The following is a 17785-nucleotide window of genomic DNA, read 5'->3' on the forward strand; positions in this document are numbered from 1 at the left end:
GAGCATGTCCAACATGTGTATACCAAACTTGCTTACAGACAAATCTCTCTGGGATACTCTGTAACTAACTGTACATCTAAACAGGATGCCATTCCTAATCAAGCATTATTGCCTAATGTTTGTAGCCGTCCTGTCTCAATGGCTCTCCTTAACATCCCTTACGATTGCTCTCTGTCAATATTAGCAAGCATTGTATCAACAAAAATTTCAAATGTTACTTTCTTCCAGTTGTTGTTGTTATTGTCTTCAGTCCTGAGACTGGTTTGATGCAGCTCTCCATGCTACTCTATCCTGTGCAAGCTTCTTCATCTCCCAGTACTAACTGCAACCTACATCCTTCTGAATCTTCTTAGTGTATTCATCTCTTGGTCTCCCCCTACGATTTTTACCCTCCACACTGCCCTCCAATGCTAAATTTGTGATCCCTTGATGCCTCAGAACATTTCCCACCATCCGGTCCCTTCTTCTTCTCAAGTTTGCCACAAACTCCTCTTCTCCCCTATTCTGTTCACTACCTCCTCATTAGTTATGTGATCTATCCACCTAATTTTCAGCATTCTTCTGTAGCACCACATTTCAAAAGCTTATATTCTCTTCTTGTCCAAACTATTTATCGCCCATGTTTCACTTCCATACACGGCTACACTCCATACAAATACTTTCAGAAACGACTTCCTGACATTTAAATCTATACTCGATGTTAACAAATTTCTCTTCTTCAGAAACGCTTTCCTTGCCATTGCCAGTCTACATTTCATATCCTCTCTACTTCGACCATCATCAGTTATTTTGTTCCCCAAATAGCAAAATTCCTTTACTAATCTAATTCCCTCAGCATCACCCGACTTAATTCGACTACATTCCATTATCCTCGTTTTGTTTTTGTTGATGTTCATCTTATAACCTCCTTTCAAGACACTGTCCATTCCGTTCAACTGCTCTTCCAAGTCCTTTGCTGTCTCTGACAGAATAACAATGTCATCGGCGAACCTCAACGTTTTTATTTCTTCTCCATGGATTTTAATACCTACTCCGAATTTTTCTTTTGTTTCCTTTACTGCTTGCTCAATATACAGATTGAATAACATCAGGGACAGGCTACAACCCTGTCTCACTGCCTTCCCAACCGCTGCTTCCCTTTCATGCCCCTCGACTGTTATAACTGCCATCTGGTTTCTGTACAAATTGTAAATAGCCTTTCGCTCCCTGTATTTTACCCCTGCCACCTTCACAATTTGAAACAGAGTATTCCAGTCAACAATGTCGAAAGCTTTCTCTAAGTCTACAAATGCTAGAAACGTAGGTTTGCCTTTACTTAATATTTCTTCTAAGATAAGTGGTAGGGTCACTATTGCCTCACTTGTTCCAATATTTCTGCGGAATCCAAACTGATCTTCCCCGAGGTCGGCTTCTACCAGCTTTTCCATTCCTCTGTAAAGAATTCGGGTTAGTATTTCGCAGCTGTGACTTATTAAACTGATAGTTCGGTAATTTTCACATCTGTCAACACCTGCTTTCTTTGGGATTGGAATAATTATATTCTTCTTGAAGTCTGAGGGTATTTCACCTGTCTCATACATCTTGCTCACCAGATGGTAGAGTTTTGTCATGACTGGCTCTCCCAAGGCCGTCAGTCGTTCAAATGGAATGTTGTGTCCTCCTGGGGTCTTGTTTCGACTCAGGTCTTTCAGTGCTCTGTCAAACTCTTCATGCAGTTTCGTATCTCCCATTTCATCTTCATCTACATCCTCTTCCATTTCCATAGTATTGTCCTCAAGTACATCGGCCTTGTATAGATCCTCTATATACTCCTTCCACCTTTCTGCCTTCCCTTCTTTGCTTAGAACTGGGTTTCCATCTGAGCCCTTGATATTCATACAAGTGGCTCTCTTTTCTCCAAAGGTCTGTTTAATTTTCCTGTAGGCAGTATCTATCCTCCCCTAGTGAAATAAGCCTCTACATCCTTACATTTGTCCTCTAGCCATCCCTGCTTAGCCATTTTGCACTGCCTGTCGATCTCATTTTTGAGACATTGTACTCCTTTTCGCCTGCTTCATTTACTGCGTTTTTATATTTTCTCCTTTCCTCAATTAAATTCAATATTTCTTCTGTTACCCAAGGATTTCTACTAGGCCTCGTCTTTTTACCTACTTGATCCTCTGCTACCTTCACTACTTCACCCCTCAGAGCAACCCATTCTTCTTCTACTGTATTTCTTTCCCCCATTCATGTCAATTGTTCCCTTATGCTCTCCCTGAAACTCCGTACAACCTCGGGTTTAGTCAGTTTATCCAGGTCCCATCTCCTTAAATTCTCACCTTTTTGCAGTTTCTTCAGTTTTAACCTACAGTTCACAACCAATAGATTGTGGTCAGAGTCCACATCTGCCCCTGGAAATGTCTTACAATTTAAAACCTGGTTCCTAAATCTCTGTCTTACCATTATAAAATCTATCTGATACCTTCTAGTATCTCCAGGATTCTTCCATGTATACAACCTTCTTTTATGATTCTTGAACCAAGTGTTAGCTATGATTAAGTTATGGTCTGTGCAAAATTCTACCAGGCATCTTCAACTTTTATTCCTTAACCCCAGAACATATTCACTGACTACTTTTCCTTATCTTCCTTTTCCTACTATCGAATTCCAGTTTCCCATGATTATTAAATTTTCGTCTCCCTTAACTATCTGAATAATTTTGTTTTATTTCATCATACATTTCATCAATTTCTTCATCATCTGCAGAGCTAGTTGGCATATAAACTTGTACTACTGTAGTAGGCATGGGCTTCGTGTCTATCTTGGCCCCAATAATGCGTTCACTATGCTGTTTGTAGTAGCTTACCCACACTCCTATTTTTTTATTCATTATTAAACCTGCTCCTGCATTATCCCATTTGATTTTGCATTTATAATCCAGTATTCACCTGACCAGAAGTCTTGTTCCTCCTGCCACCGAACTTCACTAATTCCCACTATCTCTAACTTTAACCTATCCATTTCCCTTTTTAAATTTTCTAACCTACCTGCCCGATTAAGGGATCTGACATTCCACGCTCCGATCTGTAGAACGCCAGGTTTCTTTCTCCTGATAACTCCAAGTATAACACATGAAAATTTTCCTCCTTGATCTCATTCGCACTCTCCTGAATCAACACTGTAGGTGCTCATGATTTTGCATCCACAACGATCTTTTCTTTTCTTGGGAAGTTGTGTTAGTTCTGTTGGTCGATTTTGGAATAACTATGCGGGGAGGCAGCCCAACAGCTAACACAAAGAGTATGAATAGGCATGAAATTTATGTAATGAGAGATAATTACAGTACTGGAAATAAAGTATGAATTCTTGTTGAAACTAAATTTGGTACCATGGACAGTCTTCCTTGCAACGTAAGAAAAATACAATGCAGCATAGGCCTACCAATACTGCAGTCACACAAACCATATTTTGCAGCTAACCTGGTACCTAACAAAAAGTCAGTTGTTCAATTGTTACACATTTATGTGTTTAAGGATACAGGGTACTTATAAATTTTTTATGACTTTATTAAATTTTATAGACATTCCTGATTACATTGATATATACATTACAGAGTTTCAAACGAAAAATGTCCTATATATGCCAAATTTTAAAGTTACAGTCGTGTATACCGCCGCGCCCCCTTTATTTCTGTTACAGAAACCAGTATTATTTCGAAAAGAACTGTGAACTTTCTGTTTCCAGCGTTTGTGTGTATGATACATTGTATATGTTGGTAACAGTGCAAGTTTCTAGTGTCTCTAAATGATTATCTTTGCTAGTATCTACTTTTGTTTCATTGAAGCAGTTTGTTCACGTGTTACTGAATGTTTGTTGCCCAAGTGCTATATATATTTGTGGAAGTACATATCCTTTAGTGTGCAAGAAATATTAACTATACCACACATCAAGAAATTCAGTAAAAGGAAAATCTGTGGTAACCAGTTCACAAACAAAGCAAGCCACCTGTTGAAAGTAACATATGTGTCTGTTCTTCAGGGAAGAAACTCCCATGTGGCAAGCCTCCTAGTGATTCAAATTTTTGTGTTAACAATGATGCTGTGTGTAATGGATTTGTTATTGTTAATGTGGGCATCTTATCTTCTTTGACGAAGGAAGTGGCGAAATGTAAACAATGTGATGATGTAGGCTGTTTGGAAATAACTGTACAACATAGTAGCAGGAAGGGTTTAGTGTCAAAATTAGTTGTTCTGTGTTGATGCTGCAATAAATCTACCTCGACAATGTCTTTGAACATTGTGCATAATTCGTATGATTTGAATTTGAAGTTAGTGTATGCAATGCGTGCAACACAAAAAGGAAAAAAGGCTGCTCAAAGGTTTTGTTGTTTAATTGAAATTCCTGATTACTTTTAGATGCCCTGACAGTTTTGTCTAAAGCATCTATGAAACATACAGTAGAAAAAACTGTAAATATTAGTGGAACTAGGGACATTGCTGTTGCACTTGATGGGTCATGGCAAGATCGAGGACATCATTCCTTGAATGGTGTTCTAAGTTCTACATCTCTGGAGAATGGAAAAATTGTTGATGTTGTGTGCTTATCTAAGTACTGCCACACCTGCCATCGTAACACTGAAGGACATATTGAACATCAGTGTTCTAAGAATTATGATGGTTACAGTGGACTTACGGAGTATGATGGAGCTCTAAAAATATTTCAGAGATTGGTGCCCGTTTATAATCTTAGGTATACAAAGTACCTAGGTGATGGGGACTCTAAAGCTTTCAATAAAATTAATGAGTTCACTGTTTGTGGTAATAATAAGACTGGAGTGTTGTATACATGTGCAAAAGAGGATGGGTGCTAGATTGAGGAAGCTACAAAGAGAAATGAAAGGGAAGTTGCTGTCTGATGGAAAATCCCTGTCTGGATGAGGCAGACTGACAGTAACTGAAATAGATCTTCTTTATAGTTATTATGGACTGGACATTAGACGAACTGCACCTCTGAATGATGTTATAGTAATGAGAAAAGCTGTATGGGCACCTACTTTCATAAGTTGTCCACAGATGACCACCCTGTTCACGGACTTTGCCGTAAAGAAGCACATTCTTGGTGTGAATACCAAAAATCAAAACAAAGTGGTCAAATAGTCCATCATAAGCATTCTCTTCCTGAGCCTGTTATGAATGAAATAAAACCAATTTTTAGAGACCTGAGAGACCCTGATTTGCCTAGTAAATATCTTCATGGGGGCACTCAGAATACAAATGAAAGTTTCAACTATTGCATATGGGAAATATTACCCAAGAATGTTTTTCTTTGACTAAATACATTAAAAGTTGGTGTACTAGATGCAGTGATATATTTCAAAGATGGAGTGACAGGAAGGTTGGAAGTCCTGAGAAATTTAGGCACAAAATGTGGCTCTAATATGGAAGATCAATTGCTTGTGTGTGACAGAAAATGGGTGCATGAAGCTGAAAGATTCACTCTTCAAATTACCAAAGAAGCAAGAAGTGCTAAAAGGAATGCCAAGAGAAAGCTTGAATATGAAGAAATGCTGCAAGGTGAAGACTATGCTTCAGGAATGTTCTGAGGCACAGTTTAATTGGACTTATTTTTTTATTCTTAATTTCCTGCAAGTGTTATTTTTCAGACTTCAGGTTCAAATATTTCCTAAAGTTTGTGAAGTATTGCTTTAATTTTTTTCTGTAACTTGCAATAGTCCATACTTACGTAGTAGACCTAAGATTTATTACAGAATCAACTAAACAATTAAAAAAATAACATTTTTATTAAGGAAAAAATTATAAAAATTAAAAAGTAAGATGTGATATATACTTTTTGTCCCTGTAATATACAAAATAGGTGGAATTAAATAGGTCTAGTACCTGAGCCATCATGTCATGCATATCTGATAAAAATTTGGTCTCCTTCAAATTTATAACATTTGATTAAATGGTATTTCAATTTGGTAAAGCATTTTGGAAAAAACTGCATCAGTTTCTTTGTAATTTTTTCAATAACCCTAACCAGGTTCAAAAATATTCAAAATACTTCTAATTTGTTTAGAAAGTGTGCTGCATTGCCTGATATCAACAAAAAATCTGTAAAACATATACTTTATAAACTTTGCCTGAAAGAAATAGATTTTGATTTTTACGTAATATTGAGCTGGAAAAGTACCCTGTATTCTTAATAGTAGTCACAGTTAAGTTATGTTGATATTGTTTTACCTCCAGTTTTTCTGTGGTTGCCAATCAAACAGTCCGTCCATTAAATCTTGATGATTAGCACATATATATATATATTTTAATATGTCTTGCAGGATGGAAGAAATTACAGCTTCTTCTTATGATTGCTGCTAAAAGTGATGCTTAGAAATAAAAAATATTCTTGCATCCATGATAACTCTTAATATATAGTTTTTGTGTTCTTTCTTATCACACATAGCATTTACTACACTCATTGTTGATGCAGGAATAAAAATTACATGTCCTTCTTGTGTGAGATCTAGAACATAAGCGAAATTGAAAGAAAAGTTGTTAAAAAAATTGAGTATTCTCCTGATGTTGCTCTTTTGCTACCAAGATAACTTTAAAAGCCTCTCTTTGCCATCATCTGCGTCAGTGTACCAGTTTCTTATTACTAATGAGGAAAGGAAAACATTTATATAAATTGATATTGCAAAAAAATGGAAAGGTATTACAGAACTGCTGTGGATTCCTCCACAAAAATTTGTTCATTTCTTGGAAACGATGTACATGCTTGTGGTAATTTCGATGCTGTGACAGAAGACCTCCAGCGTTACTGCCCAGGACCCATTGTTTACCCCTGGTAACGTGCTTATTCAGCAGAGAGGATTTCCATCGATCAGCACCCAATGACAAGGTAAGTTCCTTATAAAACAATTCTCCATTTATTCAGAGTTGAGTTTAGTTTAGTAAAACGATTTGTAGGTTTGCACTAAACGTCAACCACTTCACTTTTGAAAAAAAAAATAACTTTTACACAGGTTCCTTGCAGAATTGCTGTCCAACTCTATTAATAATTTATTTTGCATAGAGTGTCTGCTTTCTTATGCTGTTACTCTTTAAATAAACTTATTTACATATTTACAATTTTGATACAGCCATATATTACATATTATTGCTGACATTCCACTAACGCTTACTTCATAAACAGTCATATAAGTTTAGTTTCTAAATAAAAGGCTCATTCGCATTCATATTATAGAGTAAACATGCATAACCTCAGTTACATTGATCATCCTTGTACACATATATACATCCATATGTTTGGGTATCTCGGATCTTTACATAAGCAACATTATACATAATTCCATTCACAATATTCATGGGAGCTTGTTATTTACTTATGGAACAGGTGGGAAAGTATCATTATCTACTTCAAGTAGACTATGCACTGCTTGTCTAAGCACACTTAGCATCACCTCTAGGAAAGAAGGAAGGAATCTGTTCGACTACAGGCCCATCGGGTTACTAAGGACAGGACGTATAACTCATATATCGTGTTACAAGAAGACTGTCAGCCAGCTTTGTTCATAGTAGATTCTTGTTATGTTCCTACTACATGAAATAGACATAGTTTACTTCGACAACATGTAACTTAAGTACTCATGACACATGTTTAATTGCAATAAATTTTGTTGTCATTTGACATGTGGAAATAATAATCCTGTTTATAAAGATCACATACCTGTACATTTATACATATTTTAAAGAGAAAAATGGGTGCTGGGAGCAGTGACTGACCCTATGTGTAGGCCAGCCCCTTACTTGTTCGGTAGCATCAACTCTATGTCATTATGTCACTTATTGGACTGCTGTGTGTATACTTTGAACTGTTCATTCATATCACTTACATATATCTTGTAAGAAATACGATACATATATACAGGGTGTTACAAAAAGGTGCGGCCAAACTTTCGGGAAACATTCCTCACACACAAAGAAAGAAAATATGTTATGTGGACATGTGTCCGGAAACGCTTACTTTCCATGTTAGAGCTCATTTTATTACTTCTCTTCAAATCACATTAATCATAGAATGGAAACAAACAGCAACAGAACGTACCAGCGTGACTTCATACACTTTGTTACAGGAAATGTTCAAAATGTCCTCCGTTAGCGAGGATACATGCATCCGCCCTCCGTCGCATGGAATCCCTGATGCGCTGATTCAGCCCTGGAGAATGGCGTATTGTATCACAGCCGTCCACAATACGAGCACGAAGAGTCTCTACATTTGGTACCGGGGTTGCGTAGACAAGAGCTTTCAAATGCCCCCATAAATGAAAGTCAAGAGGGTTTAGGTCAGGAGAGCATGGAGGCCATGGAACTGGTCCGCCTCTACCAATCCATCGGTAACCGAATCTGTTGTTGAGAAGCGTACGAACACTTCGACTGAAATGTGCAGGAGCTCCATCTTGCATGAACCACATCTTGTGTCGTACTTGTAAAGGCACATGTTCTAGCAGCACAGGTAGAGTATCCCGTATGAAATCATGACAACGTGCTCCATTGAGCATAGGTGGAAGAAACTAAAATTTCTAACATGGAAATTAAGCGTTTCCGGACACATGTCCACATAACATCTTTTCTTTATTTGTGTGTGAGGAATGATTCCTGAAAGTTTGGCTGTACCTTTTTGTAACTCCATATATATATATATATATATATATATATATATATATATATATATATATATATATATATGTGTGTGTGTGTGTGTGTGTGTGTGTGTATACAGGGTGTTACAAAAAGGTACGGCCAAACTTTCAGGAAACATTCCTCACACACAAAGAAAGAAAATATGTTAGGTGGACATGTGTCCGGAAACGCTTACTTTCCATGTTAGAGCTCATTTTATTACTTCTCTTCAAATCACATTATTCATGGAATGGAAACACACAGCAACAGAACGTACCAGCGTGACTTCAAACACTTTGTTACAGGAAATGTTCAAAATGTCCTCCGTTAGCGAGGATACATGCATCCGCCCTCCGTCGCATGGAATCCCTGATGCGCTGATTCAGCCCTGGAGAATGGCGTATTGTATCACAGCCGTCCACAATACGAGCACGAAGAGTCTCTACATTTGGTACCGGGGTTGCGTAGACAAGAGCTTTCAAATGCCCCCATAAATGAAAGTCTAGAGGGTTTAGGTCAGGAGAGCGTGGAGGCCATGGAATTGGTCCGCCTCTACCAATCCATCGGTCACCGAATCTGTTGTTGAGAAGTGTACGAATGCTTCGACTGAAATGTGCAGGAGCTCCATCGTGCATGAACCACATGTTGTGTCGTACTTGTAAAGGCAAATGTTCTAGCAGCACAGGTAGAGTATCCCGTATGAAATCATGATAACGTGCTCCATTGAGCGTAGGTGGAAGAACATGGGGCCCAATCAAGACATCACCAACAATGCCTGCCCAAACGTTCACAGAAAATCTGTGTTGATGACGTGATTGCACAATTGCGTGCGGATTCTCGTCATCCCACACATGTTGATTGTGAAAATTTACAATTTGATCACGTTGGAATGAAGCCTCATCCGTAAAGAGAGCATTTGCACTGAAATGAGGATTGACACATTGTTGGATGAACCATTCGCAGAAGTGTGCCCGCGGAGGCCAATCAGCTGCTGATAGTGCCTGCACACGCTGTACATCTACATCTACATCTACATCCATACTCCGCAAGCCACCTGACGGTGTGTGGCGGAGGGTACCTTGAGTACCTCTATCGGTTCTCCCTGCTATTCCAGTCTCGTATTGTTCGTGGAAAGAAAGATTGTCGGTATGCTTCTGTGTGGGATCCAATCTCTCTGATTTTATCCTCATCGTCCCTTCGCGAGGTATACGTAGGATTGTATATTGTGAATAGCAACGGCCCTATGACACTCCCCTGCGGCACACCTGAAATCACTCTTACTTCGGAAGACTTCTCTCCATTGAGAATGACATGCTGCGTTCTGTTATCTAGGAACTCTTCAATCCAATCACACAATTGGTCTGATAGTCCATATGCTCTTACTTTGTTCATTAAACGACTGTGGGGAACTGTATCGAACGCCTTGCGGAAGTCAAGAAACACGGCATCTACCTGTGAACCCGTGTGTATGGCCGTCTGAGTCTCGTGGACGAACAGCGCGAGCTGGGTTTCACACGACCGTCTTTTTCGAAACCCATGCTGATTCCTACAGAGTAGATTTCTAGTCTCCAGAAAAGTCATTATACTCGAACATAATACGTGTTCCAAAATTCTACAACTGATCGACGTTATAGATATAGGTCTATAGTTCTGCACATCTGTTCGACGTCCCTTCTTGAAAACGGGGATGACCTGTGCCCTTTTCCCATCCTTTGGAACGCTACGCTCTTCTAGAGACCTACGGTACACCGCTGCAAGAAGGGGGGCAAGTTCCTTCGCGTACTCTGTGTAAAATCGAACTGGTATCCCATCAGGTCCAGCGGTTTTTGCTCTTTTGAGCGATTTTAATTGGTTCTCTATCCCTTTGTCGTCTATTTCGATATCTACCATTTTGTCATCTGTGCGACAATCTAGAGAAGGAACTACAGTGCAGTCTTCCTCTGTGAAACAGCTTTGGAAAAAGACATTTAGTATTTCGGCCTTTAGTCTGTCATCCTGTGTTTCAGTACCATTTTGGTCACTGAGTGTCTGGACATTTTGTTTTGATCCACCTACCGCTTTAACATAAGACCAAAATTTCTTAGGATTTTCTGCCAAGTCAGTACATAGAACTTTACTTTCGAATTCATTGAACGCCTCTCGCATAGCCCTCCTCACACTACATTACGCTTCGCGTAATTTTTGTTTGTCTGCAAGGCTTTGGCTATGTTTATGTTTGCTGTGAAGTTCCCTTTGCTTCCGCAGCAATTTTCTAACTCGGTTGTTGTACCGCGGTGGCTCTTTACCATCTCTTACGATCTTTCTTGGCATATACTCATCTAACGCATATTGTACGATGGTTTTGAACTTTGTCCACTGATCCTCAACACTATCTGTACTTGAGACAAAACTTTTGTGTTGAGCTGTCAGGTACTCTGTAATCTGCTTTTTGTCACTTTTGCTAAACAGAAAAATCTTCCTACCTTTTTTTAATATTTCTATTTACGGCTGAAATCATCGATGCCGTAACCGCTTTATGATCGCTGATTCCCTGCTCTGCGTTAACTGTTTCAAATAGTTCGGATCTGTTTGTCACCAGAAGGTCTAATATGTTATCGCCACGAGTCGGTTCTCTGTTTAACTGCTCAAGTTAGTTTTCAGATAAAGCACTTAAAAAAATTTCACTGGACTCTTTGTCCCTGCCACCCATTATGAACGTTTGAGTCTCCCAGTCTATATCCGGCAAATTAAAATCTCCACAAAGAACTATAACATGGTGGGGAAATCTACTCGAAATATCTTCCAAATTATCCTTCAGGTTCTCAGCCACAACAGCTGCTGAGCCAGGGGACCTATAGAGACATCCAATTACCATGTCTGAGCCTGCTTTAACCTTGACCTTCACCCAAATTATTTCACATTTCGGATCTCCATGAATTTCCTTCGATACTATTGCAATTCTTATCGCTATAAACACGCCTCCCCCTTCACTGTCCAGCCAATCTGAGTTTAGGATTTCATTACTGTTTACGTCTGGTTTCAGCCAACTTTCTGTCCCTAGTACTACATGGGCATTGTGACCGTTTATTAATGAGAGCAGTTCTGGGACCTTTCTATAGACGCTCCTGCAGTTTACTATTAGCACATTAATATTGTTATTCCCTGTTGCATTTTGCCTACTCCTACCTTGCCGCGTCTCAGGAGGCGTCTTGTCGGGCCTAGGGAGGGAATTCTCTAACCTAAAAAACCCACATGTGCACTCTACACGTACTCCGCTACCCTTGTAGCCGCTTCCGGCGTGTAGTGCACGCCTGACCTATTCAGGGGGACCCTACATTTCTCCACCCGATAGCGGAGGTCGAGAAATTTGCATCCCAGATCTCCGCAGAATCGTCTGAGCCTCTGGTTTAAGCCTCCTATTCGGCTCCAAACCAAAGGACCGCGATCGGTTCTGGGAACGATACTACAAATAGTTAGCTCTGATTCCACCCCGCGAGCGAGGCTTTACGCCTTCACCAATTCTGCCAACCGCCTGTACGAACTGAGGATGACCTCTGAACCCAGACGGCAGGAGTCATTGGTGCCGACATGAGCAACAATTTGCAGTCGGGTGCACCCAGTGCTCTCTATCGCCGCCGGCAGGGCCTCCTCCACATCTCGGATGAGACCCCCCGGCAAGCAGACGGAGTGAACACTGGCCTTCTTCCCCGACCTTTCCGCTATTTCCCTAAGGGGCTCCATCACCCGCCTAACGTTGGAGCTCCCAATAACTAATAAACTACATGGCACGGAAACAACTAGTTCTCCCGTAGCACTCTCCATACAGTGACGTGGTCAACGTTACCTCGTACAGCAGCAACTTCTCTGACGCTGACATTAGGGTTATCGTCAACTGCACGAATAATTGCCTCGTCCATTGCAGGTGTCCTCGTCGTTCTAGGTCTTCCCCAGTCGCGAGTTATAGGCTGGAATGTTCCGTGCTCCCTAAGACGCCGATCAATTGCTTCAAACGTCTTCTTCTCGGGACATCTTCGTTCTGGAAATCTATCTCAATACAAACGTGCCGCGCCACGGCTATTGCCCCGTGCTAATCCATACATCAAATGGGCATCTGCCAACTCACATTGCACTGACTGCAAAACCACGTTCGTGATGAACACTAACCTGTTGATGCTACGTACTGATGTGCTTGATGCTAGTACTGTAGAGCAATAAGTCACATGTCAACACAAACACCGAAGTCAACATTACCTTCCTTCAATTGGGCCAACTGGCGGTGAATCGAGGAAGTACAGTACATATTGACGAAACTAAAATGAGCTCTAACATGGAAAGTAAGCGTTTCCGGACACATTTCCACATAACATCTTTTCTTTATTTGTGTGTGAGGAATGTTTCCTGAAAGTTTGGCCGTACCTTTTTGTAACACCCTATATATATATATATATATATATATATAGTCCACCTTAAGTTTATAGCTATAGTTATTCCTTCTTTCTTCCTATATGTGTATAATTCGTATAAATAAGTGTGTGAGCGAGTTGCCATTAATTGTTGTTAGCTGGCAGCCGTTTATAATGTCAGCTGTCTAATAATTAAACTAATTAAACCTGCGGCCATGTTTACATGTACATGAACGCAAGTTGTTGCTATCACCTCGTCTGCTGACGTAGCTCACCTTTACAATTACACCACAGTGGGTCACAAGTTCTGATCTGCTTCGCCGCTCTTCGCGTCAAGCGATGCGCTGTATTGTTTAATATCCCTCTCAATTTCACTTACCTGCTACTTTATATATCAAAATACAAGTAAAATCTCTTATATCTAAACGTGTTTCCTTAACGCTAGTATTCAAAAGAAAACAAATTAAATTACTATTATGTAAACTATGTACACTCATCTTCAGTAAAAGTACTTGTGTCAAAAATGTTTATTCCACAAATGCCTTTAAGTCCTTCTTGGGGTAAAGACCTTTGTCTCGACCAGTCCTCTCGTCAGTCAATCAATCAGCTCCAGGATTTGGGATTTCGAAAATTATATACAGTCCTGTATAAAGTAATTGCCACTTCTTTTTTAACTTTGATAATTTTGTTGACTTAGGATGTTTTCGTAACAGAGCTCACTGGCCTTCAGTAAACTGTGTAAAACGCTTCGGAGTCCGATCATAGATTTTCTTCCTATATTCAGCTCTGTTTTCCAGTGAGATTACTGCTTGTTTAATTATCTCCTCCAATGTCATTTTCACTGCTGGTATTTTTGGTAGGGGTGACTCCCGTACGACCTCTTGCCTGATGTAAAACATTAATTCATTGATTGTGAAACCAGTGGAAGAATTTGTAAGATTGTTAATAATCTACATGAAAGGTGTGGCATATTCTACCCAATGTATGTGAGTGTGCAGTGCGTATGTTCTTATGAACCGATTAAATTCCTTAAATATTCTTTCTACGGGCGATGCCTTGTGGTGGAATCTAGATACTAAGATGTGTTTTATAACCTGTGATGTGATAAAGTGCATCCATTTCTGTCTTATAAAATATGAGGCATTATCATTAAGTATCACTGGTGGGTTTCCTATCCTCCTCAAGCAATCTTCTGCGATCCTTTTCCTGACAGAGGTTGCTGCTGCACTACGTACAACGTACCTCTTAATATTTTTTGTAAAAACATCATACAGTGCTACTGCGTATCTTACTTCACCATTGCCTCTCGGACAGGGACCAGCTACATCCAGAGACATTAAATCTAGAGGTTTCTTTGTTAAAGTTGGGTGAAGCTCGATATATTTGGAAGAGTTGGAATGTTTTGCCTTCTGACAGGCTATACATTTTCGTAGTACCTGAAGTACTCGTCATCTCAAGTTTGGAAAGCAGCAATGTTTACCTATCTTCTCGGTACATTTACTTACCCCATAGTGTCCCCACATGTCATGGGTGTGCACTATGAATTCCTAAATGTACTTCTCAGAAAGACAAACGCACCATTGTTCAAAATGATTCAAATGGCTCTGAGCACTATGGGACTCAACATCTGAGGTCATTAGTCCCCTAGAACTTAGAACTACTTAAACCTAACTAACCTAAGGACGTCACACACACCCATGCCCGAGGCAGGATTCGAACCTGCAACCGTAGCAGTCACGCGGTTCCGCACTGAGGCGCCTAGAACTACTCAGGCACCGCGGCCGGCACCACCATTGTTCTGTGTCAGGATGTTTGCAATGGAATAAAACACCTTTATATTCCCTCTACCACATTTTTACCTGTTCATTGCCTTCCTGTGTTAGTTGTTGTTTGATCTTGCTCCGTCTTACGTCCTGGATTGGATTGGATTGTTTGGGGGAAGAGACCAAACAGCGAGGTCATCGGTCTCATCGGATTAAGGAAGGACGGGGAAGGAAGTCGGCCGTGCCTTTCTAAGTAACCATCCCGGCATTTGCCTGGAGCGATTTAGGGAAATCACGGAAAATCTAAATCAGGATGGCCGGACGCGGGATTGAACCGTCGTCCTGCCGAATGCGAGTCCAGTGTGCTAACCACTGCGCCACCTCGCTTGGTTTATGTCCTGTTGTTGCATGGTTTTCATTTGTTTACAGAACTTAATGCAGCCAGATTGTGGTATTTTACTTTACATAAGCAGATTTATTATTTCAGAATCCTGCTCCAAAAACTCACTTAATTCATCTAGACCTTGAGGTAACTTTGATAGAGCATTGGCAATGATGTCCTGATTGCCCTTGAGATAAATAATTTCGAAGTTGAATTCTTGCAGATATAGACACCACCTTCAAGTCTCCTGTGCAGTAATCTGCGGGTCAAGAAGAATGAAAGGGATTGGTGATCACAATATACATTTATACTCTTACCGTATAAAAAGTAATCAAATTTTTTGAATGCCCAGCCTATAGCAAACTTTCTAATTCTGATAAAGAGTATGATCTTTCTGCCTCAGTCAAGGAGTGTCTGGAAAAACTATTACCTTTGGCAATATTTTGCTGTCTTTCTCTCTCATCTGGAACAGGAATGCCCCAGATCCTACAAGGAGGCGTCTGTGGACAGACAGAGGTCCTTCTCCATATCAGTGTGACTAGGCATATTTGCATTAACTAATGCCTCTTTTTTCGTCCAAGGAATGGGATATGATGATACACAAAATGTTTCATGTGGGTGAACATCCATTTTGTACTGCTAACCCTTGATAACTCAGGATTGTTTTCCAAATACCTGTGCATACTTAAATAACATATCTGTAAGTTCCTGTTGCTCCTGGTCATTTGAGGTGCTGGACTCATTTACCTTTTGCTCTACCATTTCATAGTTTACACTTGATTCCGGCACTTGTTCATTATATTGAGTTTTTACAAATAACACATTAGGAAACACAAATTGAACTGTCACATCAGAACACCTGGAGTCTACGAAATACCTTGTGAGTGTGGCCAGAAGTACATCGGACAAACAGTGCGCACTGTGGAACAAAGCAGGAAAGAACATGAGAGGTATTATCGCCTACGCTATCCAGAGAAATCTGCGTTAGCTGAGCATGCGTTAGAAAACGGTCACCACATAAAATTTGACGATACCTCTGTCGTGGCTCGCACTAACGGCTTCTGGGACAGTTTAGTACAGGAAGCTATTAAAATAAAAATTACCACAAACACCCTGAATAGAGACGGTGGCTTACAGCTCAGCGCTGCGTGGGATCCAGCGATCGCGCGGTTGAAGAGGGCACATCGAACGCCGACTCAAAACATGCCCATATATGGCAATGTCACGGGCACCAGTGACGTCATAGCCGGCAGATAGCGTATATAAGGGCGCACCAACAGCCCAGTCATAACACCTGACAATGGCCAAGGAGTTCTTGGCCGAAAGCTCGTGTAGTTTTAACCAATTGACGCAGTTGGAAACCCGAGAACATTTTATTCAATTTACTATTAATTTACCAATGGTGGGAAATTATATTTGACAGTAAGGTGTTCTATTTTCAATGGAATAAGTGCTTGTAACTTCACTACTTTTGATTTGTTTCCAGTGGCTGTCTGTATTCTATAATTCTGCACTGGTAACTTGGAAATTTTGCCTTTTTTGTTTAACTCTTGCAAAAATTCAGTTGACATTAAGTTAGTCGTTGCACCTGTGTCTAGAACCAAGTGTTCTTCCATGTCAAATATCTCTGTCTTTATAACTGCCTGTACTTGCTCTTCGTACAAGTTTTCTTTAACTTCCTACTCATATCAGTATACACCATCTTCCATATCACCTTGTTCCTCGTATCTCATAAAACATGAAAAGATGTGTTTATAAGTGTATTGCCCCCCTCCCCCTTCACTCCATACCTGTTCAGCAGTATGAGGCCTCACTGCGACTGGTAACCTGATCATCAGTCATTTTGTCTAATAATTTAATCTGTTTCTCGCGTTTCTTTACATGGTTATTGAGTTTTTTATTTACAGCTGCAACTTGTTCATCCACCTTTTTATTTAGATTTTAAAACTGCTTCCTATTTTCTTCAAAATGTGTGTACCTCGTTTCCTCACTTTTCTTAAATTGTTAATTACTTATTATCGTGCTTTTCGTGAATCGTTCCTCACTCTTCTTGAACTGTTCTTCCAATTTTCCAAATTGTGCATCCCCATTTCCTTCACTTTTCTCGAATCGTTCAATCACAAAACTGTGCAGGTCGAATGCTGCCGGCTACTGAGGTTTGTCTCATGAGGGGCATCACTCTGTGCGGAAGTCTCAATTATACATAAAATTTTTTATAGTCATCTCTCGTGAATTTAACTGCTGACAAGCTGCTCAATAACATTTGCCTGACTTTGTTTGTTTCCTGCATGTGTGTCGCCTTATGAGTATTCACCTCAAGGCCCAGTGGAATCTACATTTTGAATTTTCGCTTGACATACTTTCATGTCTAACCACTGTGTACCGTTTCTGAATTAAGTAAAAATTCTCTCTCTACCTCGTTCACTCTCACTAAGCTCCTGGCTCTCTCTCGTGTGGATTTCTGCATGCCCTAACAGAATCTCTAAACTTGATAACCTGCAGTAACATGCTCAGATACCATGTACATAAGTACTACTCACTTCTCTCCTAAGATAAAACACACAAGAGTACATAGGAAACAGAAAAACAAATTAAATCCCC

Source organism: Schistocerca americana, chromosome 3, assembly GCF_021461395.2.
Source record: "Schistocerca americana isolate TAMUIC-IGC-003095 chromosome 3, iqSchAmer2.1, whole genome shotgun sequence".
NCBI classification, from domain to species: domain Eukaryota; kingdom Metazoa; phylum Arthropoda; class Insecta; order Orthoptera; family Acrididae; genus Schistocerca; species Schistocerca americana.